This window comes from Triticum urartu, chromosome 3 (assembly GCF_003073215.2).
Source record: "Triticum urartu cultivar G1812 chromosome 3, Tu2.1, whole genome shotgun sequence".
Taxonomy (NCBI): domain Eukaryota; kingdom Viridiplantae; phylum Streptophyta; class Magnoliopsida; order Poales; family Poaceae; genus Triticum; species Triticum urartu.
Genome location: NC_053024.1, coordinates 588,326,255 through 588,333,488, shown reverse-complemented (window position 1 = coordinate 588,333,488; position 7,234 = coordinate 588,326,255).

Sequence of the window (7,234 nt, the reverse complement as noted above, 5' to 3'; positions counted from 1 at the left end):
CAAGAATTAATACTATTTTTAGGCAAAGATGAAAACCAAGCTTTAGCACAATCTCTAAGAGAAAAAGGAAATAGCTTCAATTTAACAATATCATTATCGACATCTTTTTTCTTTTGCATGTCACACAAATCAACGAAGCTATTAAGATGGGTAGCGGCATCTTCATTAGGAAGGCCGGAGAACAGATCTTTCATGACAAGATTCAACAAAGCAGTATTAATTTCACAAGATTCAACATCGGTAAGAGGAGGAGTCGGAGTGCTAAGGAAATCATTATTGTTGGTATTGGTGAAGTCACACAATTTAGTATTATCTTGAGCCATCGCGAGAGACAAGCAATCCAACACACGAGCAAATAAAAAGCAAACGGGCAAAAAGAGGCAAATAGAGAGAGAGGGAGGATAGAGAGAGAGGGTGAATAAAACGGAAAGGGTGAAGTGGAAGGGTGAAGTGGGGGAGAGGAAAATGAGAGGCAAATGGCAAATAATGTAATGCGGGAGATAGGGATTGTGATGGGTACTTGGTATGTTGACTTTTGCGCAGACTCCCCGGCAACGGCGCCAGAAATTCTTCTTGCTACCTCTTGAGCACTGCGTTGGATTTCCCCGAAGAGGAAGGATGATGCAGCAAAGTAGCGTAAGTATTTCCCTCAGTTTTTGAGAACCAAGGTATCAATCCAGTAGGAGGCTACGCTCGAGTCCCTCGTACCTACACAAAAAATAGCTCAAAATGCAACCAACGCGCTTAGGGGTTGTCAATCCCTTCACGGTCACTTATGAAAGTGAGATCTGATAGAGATGATAAATAATATTTTTGGTATTTTTGGTATAGAGATGCAAAGTAAATAAAGTAAAAGCAAAGCAATAATAAAGTGATGGAGATTGATATGATGAGAAAGAGACCCGGGGGCCATAGGTTTCACTAGTGGCTTCTCTCAAGAGCATAAGTATTATACGATGGGCCAACAAATTACTGTTGAGCAATTTACAGAATTGAGCATAGTTATGGGAATATCTAGGTATGATCATGTTTATAGGCATCACGTCCGAGAAAAGTAGACCGAAACGATTCTGCATCTACTACTATTACTCCACTCATCGACCGCTATCCAGCATGCATCTAGAGTATTAAGTTAAAACAGAGTAACGCCTTAAGCAAGATGACATGATGTAGAGGGATAGTTTCATGCAATATGATAAAAAACCCATCTTGTTATCCTTGATGGCAACGATACAATACGTGCCTTGCTGCCCCTTCTGTCACTGGGAAAGGACATCGCAAGATCGAACCCAAAGCTAAGCACTTCTCCCATGGCAAGAACAACCAATCTAGTAGGCCAAACCAAACTGATAACTCGAAGAGACTTGCAAAGATAACCAATCATACATAAAAGAATTCAGAGAAGATTCAAATATTATTCATAGATAGACTTGATCATAAACCCACAATTCATCGGTCTTAACAAACACACCACAAAAAGAAGATTACATCGAATAGATCTCCACGAGAGAGGGGGAGAACATTGTATTGAGATCCAAAAAGAGAGAAGAAGCCATCTAGCTACTAGCTATGGACCCGTAGGTTTGAAATAAACTACTCACACTTCATCGGAGGGGCTTGGATGATGATGTAGAATCCCTCCGTGATCGATGCCCCCTCCGGCGGAGCTCCGGAACAGGCCCCAAGATGGGATCTCATGGATACAGAAAGTTGCGGCGGTGGAATGAGGTTTTTGGCTCCGTCCCCGATCGTTTGGGGGTACGTGGATATATATAGGAGGAAGAAGTAAGTCGGTGGAGCTTCGAGGGGCCCACGAGGCAGGGGGCGCGCCCTAGGGGGGGCGCCCTCCACCCTCGTGACCGCCTCGTGGCTTTCTTGACGGAGGGTCCAAGTCTCCTGGATCTTATCTGATGAGAAAATCACGTTTCCGAAGGTTTCATTCCGTTTGGACTCCGTTTGATATTCTGTTTCTCCGAAACACTGAAATAGGCGAAAAAAACAGCAATTCTGGGCTGGGCCTCCGGTTAATAGGTTAGTCCCAAAAATAATATAAAAGTGGAAAATAAAGCCCAATATAGTACAAAACAGTAGATAATATAGCATGGAGCAATCAAAAATTATAGATACGTTGGAGACGTATCACCCATCCATGTTGGCCTTCATCCAGTCGATTTTTGGTGGCTGCCATGCTTCTGGCACCGGTTTGATGCCGTCTCCGGCCTTCTTCTTCACCACTTCGTTCCACTCATCCATGAATGAGGACACAGATACAACAATATCATGTGCTGCCTTGATGTAGACTCCCTCCCTCGTCTCATTCCGAGCTAGCCATAAGCCGTAGACACCCTGCATCAACATTTCCCGCTCCTCGTCCCTGGCGTCTCCTACTTATCGCTCGCGTTGCTCTAGGGGGGTGGCACGGGCGATCTACATCTCAGCTGCCGCTGCCCCGCTCCCTTCACCTTCGTCCCCTGCCGTTGCCGGAGGAAGCCACCGGGCTAAGCCTGTGTGGCTGACGGCGGCGGCGGGCCTTTATCTCCTCGCGTGGCGAGTGGCAGTGAGGGCCTTTCATCCCCATGCGATGGGATCACCGGCTGCTGTAGATCGGCGGCCCTGGACGTCGAGGTGCACGTGGCGGAGAGGGACGCCGGGGCGGCGGCCTCGGTCTTCTTCAACGACCTTGGCGACCGTTGTGGCCGCGAGGGCGGCACGACGGCTTGATGTTGGGAGCCGGCGGGTGATGGCATGGGGGGCCGTCATTCTTCCTAATAAAGGCGGCGGTCCTAGGGTTCCTCTCACGTTAAGACGAAGATATGCTTGATGCTTGTCCTCCTTGATCTGGCCGGAGTGTCAAGTTCCAGAAGGCTCCGCTGGCGAACTCCCATGGGCGCCTCATGCCTGGAGATTGTTAGATCGGATGGGATTCGGTCCTGCGCACCCAAGTTTTTATCCGACCATTTGGTTTATGGAGGGAGCGGCGCGCGAAGCTCTGCTACTTGTTGTCATCATGGGACATGTATTTTTCGTTCCATGATGAAGTCAGAGGCAGAGAATGTCATGGAAGCTGTGATCTGAGGACTACTAAAGGTGGTTCGAGTCTTTGCGGTGACGAGGAATTTGCTTGGTGTTTCGGGACTCGTAGCGGCGGCATGCAAGTGGGGGCTACAACACAGGAGAAGTTCAAGTTCTTACCTTTCAGGGTGAAAATCCAAGGTATGGCCTTAATGGGTAGTGCCTGGTAATGACCGTTTTGAAGGCATTGTTTTGAGAGCGTGGACTTTCTTCAGGGTGAAAACCTATGATCTATGATCAGGCAACGACGGTGCTTGTGCACTTTTTCCTTTTTGGAGGCGTCGTTTTTGGAGAATTTAGACTTCAGGTGTTGTGCTGGTGGTGTTTGTACTGCTGCTTCAAGGACTAGATCACTGTAGCGGGACTTTTATTTTTGAGCTTCTTCTAATTTATTTTTGGATGTGTGCATCCATAGTGCCAGTAGGGTATTGCGTTGTTGCAGAGGCTGGGTGTAATTGGTATCTCCGTGATATTAATATATTCCCTTTATCGAAGAAAATCCAGCTCCAGAGCCATCGACCAACAACATGATTAGTAGTTATCCCGTCCGGTGGGTACGCAGGTGCAACACCTCTCCTCTCAGCCAGCTCCTGCCAGAACAACTTCAAGTGATAGCAGTTCCAAAACCGGTGAATCAGTGTCTCCTCTCGTGCACAAACCGAACAGAAAATTCCTGGCTTAATCCTTCTCCGGTGCAGCCTGGATCCAGTGGCCAAACCATTGGACATGAGCCTCCATGTGTGGACCCTTAATTTTATTAGGCACGTGAGAATTCCACATGGCCAGCCAGTTTCTACGAGTCTCCACCGACGACGACGACCCCGGCCGTCCAGACACCGCCCTTCTCATGTTCATGGCCAAGTGATACGCAGATCGAACTGTAAACTCGTCGTCTTTAGTGTAGTTCCATGCCAAGAAATCCTCCACGCCATTCCCTCCAACGGGTATTTGTCTAATATCAGAAGCATCTTCAGCAGTAAACATAGCAGATCTTCATAGAATATGTAGGAGGCAATATGAGCATCTAGGTTTCACTATTGGTTATTAACCGGAGATGTGTCTCGGTCATGTCTACATAGTTCTCGAACCCGTAGGGTCCGCACGCTTAACGTTCGATGATGATTTGTATTATGAGTTATGTGATTTGATGACCGAAGATTGTTCAGAGTCCCGGATGAGATCACGGACATGACAAGGAGTCTCGAAATGGTCGAGACATAAGGATTGATATATTGGACGATGTTATTCGGAGACCGGATGAGTTCCGAGAGGTACCGAATAATTATGGGAGTACCGGAGGGTTATCAGAACCGGGGGGAACTAATGGTCCTTTATGGGACTTAGTGGGGAGAGAGGAAGGGCCACAAGGGGCTAGCCGCGCACCCCCCTTGGGTCCGAATTGGACTAGGGGAAGGGGGCAGCACCCCCTTTCCTTCCCTTCCCCTCTCCCTTCCTTATTCCCCCTTTCCTCCAGGTGGAATCCTACTAGGACTTGGAGTCCTAGTAGGACTCCCTCCTCCTGGCGCGCCATACAAGGCCGGCCGGCCTCCCCCTTCCCTCTTTTATATACGAGGGCAAGGGGCACCCTAGAACACACAAGTTTCTCTTAACCATGTGCGGTGCCCCCCCTCCACAGTTACACACCTCGGTCATATCGTCAAAGTGCTTAGGCGAAGCCCTGCGCCGGTAACTTCATCATCACCACCGCCACACCATCGTGCTAACGGAACTCTCCCTCGTCCTCAACTAGATCAAGAGATCGAGGGATGTCATCGAGATGATCAAGTGTTGAACACGGAGGTGCCATACGTTCGGTGCTTGGATTGGTTGGATCGCGAAGACGTTGGACTACATCAACCGCATTACTAAACGCTTCTGCTTTCGGTCTACGAGGGTACATGGACACACTCTCCCCGCTTGTTTCTATGCTTCTCCTAGATAGATCTTGCATGATCGTAGGAATTTTTTTGAAATACTACTTTACCCAATAGGGAGACCCCCGGCCAGCAGATCACCCCATCTTCTTCTCCGGCGTGGCTTCCGCCGCCGCCTTCGACGAGTCCGGAGTCACCGTTCGCCCCATCTTGGCAGCAGTCTTGCCGTTGTCCCTCTCTGCCATTAGCACCACCCCTAGCAGAGGACAGCCCCCCCGATCCAGCGACTAGGATACGCCGTCGCAACCCTAGCCGTCGTCGGAATCAAAACCACCCCAGCAGAAAACCCTAACCCTAGTGTTGAAGCATGATCGCCCTGCAATCGCCTCCAGCCGCCTCAGCGCTTTCCCCATGGTGGACCCGTTGTTTTTAAGTCACTATATCCTCCAAATGTTGTATTCCTGCCTTTTTCCTGGACTTCGTTCCTGTCCTGTAACGCGATTGTCACCGAGATTTTTGGCAGACCAAAATCACAGTGGGCCCTTGGACCAACACAAACGCCGGCATCCTTATCCTAGACCCGGCTCGCGAGCGCTATGTCTCACATTAAGCAAGAATGAAGGTTCTCTGGGAGGTCCTAGTCATCGCCTTAAGCGCCCTGAAGCGAACTGGCGCTCGCATGAGAACTAGTTGGCTGGGTTGTATTGCACAAAAATACTTTAGCGCAAAAACCACCAAAAAAGGGGCGCGACATGGGGAATCGAACTCAGGCCGCACCTCTCACGAAAGAGTTCGCATACCACTGCACCACTCACCTACTAATCATTGATGGCAGCGCGCACAACTTACAAACTATTATAGTGGCGCTATTTGAAAGAAAACAAGTTCACTAATATGAAAAAAAGTTTCAGCAATTCCTTTTTTGAAAAAAGGTTGACGAATTTAAAAGATAAAAGTCACAAAAAGGCAAAAGAGTTCATTGATCTTTAATAAAAGTTCATTCCATTTGAAAAAAGTTCATCAAATTTACAAAAAGGTTCATCTAATTTGAAAAAAGATCATCATAATCGAAAAAAGTTCATCGAATCTAAAAAAAGTTCATCAATTTTAAAAAAAGTTCATCGATTTTGAAAAAAGTTCATCGAATCTAAAAGAAAATTCATCGAATTTGAAAAAAGTTCATCACAATTGAAAAAAGTTCACCGAATCTAAAAAAAAAGTTCATCGAATTTGAATTAAAGTTCAGTGGATTTGACAAAAAAGTTCATCGAATTAGAAAGACGTTCTTCAAATTTGTAAAAAGTTTGTCGAATTTGAGAAAAGTACATCAAAAGTTAAAAATGAAAGGAAAAAGAAAAAGAAAAAGAAAAAAGGAAAAAAGGAAAGAATAAAAGAAGTTGAACGTTGATTCTTAGCAGATCCGATATAGTGGCGGGTTGGTAAACATAGGGTGGTAATACGAGGGAGGTCTCTGGTTTGAATCAGCAGGAGCACATTGTTTTTGCGATTTAAGAAATGAGAAGAAAGGTTTAAACGGGCCTGCCCAGCTACCGGGAGGTGGTGTGCGCTGCATGCCCCCGTTAATGAAATGCACATTAACCGGCGCTTGCAGCGCCGAATAGGATTTGCTAGGTTCTCTTGCTGAAGGGGTCTACAGTAATGGGTCGGGCCCACTCGCACATAGTAAATACATGAAAAGATAGGTGAAAAGGAAGCGCGAACGGGATTCGAACATTTGTCTCCTGGTTGAGGGTGTTAGAGAGTAAAACGAAAGACAAAAGGAAGAGATGTAAAATGGAATCCTTGTTCTCATTGATGATGGGTTACACATATATATAGGCCCGAAGGGCTGTCTCCGAAGGGACACAAGGCAACCGCCCCCTTTAGGAAAAGTAGGGATTAATAGGATTAATTAAATCCTAACACTCCCCCTAATCCATGCTTGTTAGTGTAAGTATCATCATCTTGAGAAGCTCCTCCAAAAACCTTGTGGGAAAAATATGAGGAGATAGGTGTTCCATATGTTGCAAAAACTCCTTCAAACCTAGTGGGAAAAATAAGGAGAAAATGATGCAACATATAATGGTTATTGTCTCTTTTAACACAATACGAGAAAAACCCATAGAGTTTAGAGGACAATAAATATGTCATATACACTTTCCTAAAAAACCCGGTGGGGAAAACCGCAAGTATGACATATGATCTCATGTTGATATTACCTCATTAAAAACCTTTATGAGAACCTGTAAAGTAAACTAATGAATGGAAAAAGAGTATAATATGATGCA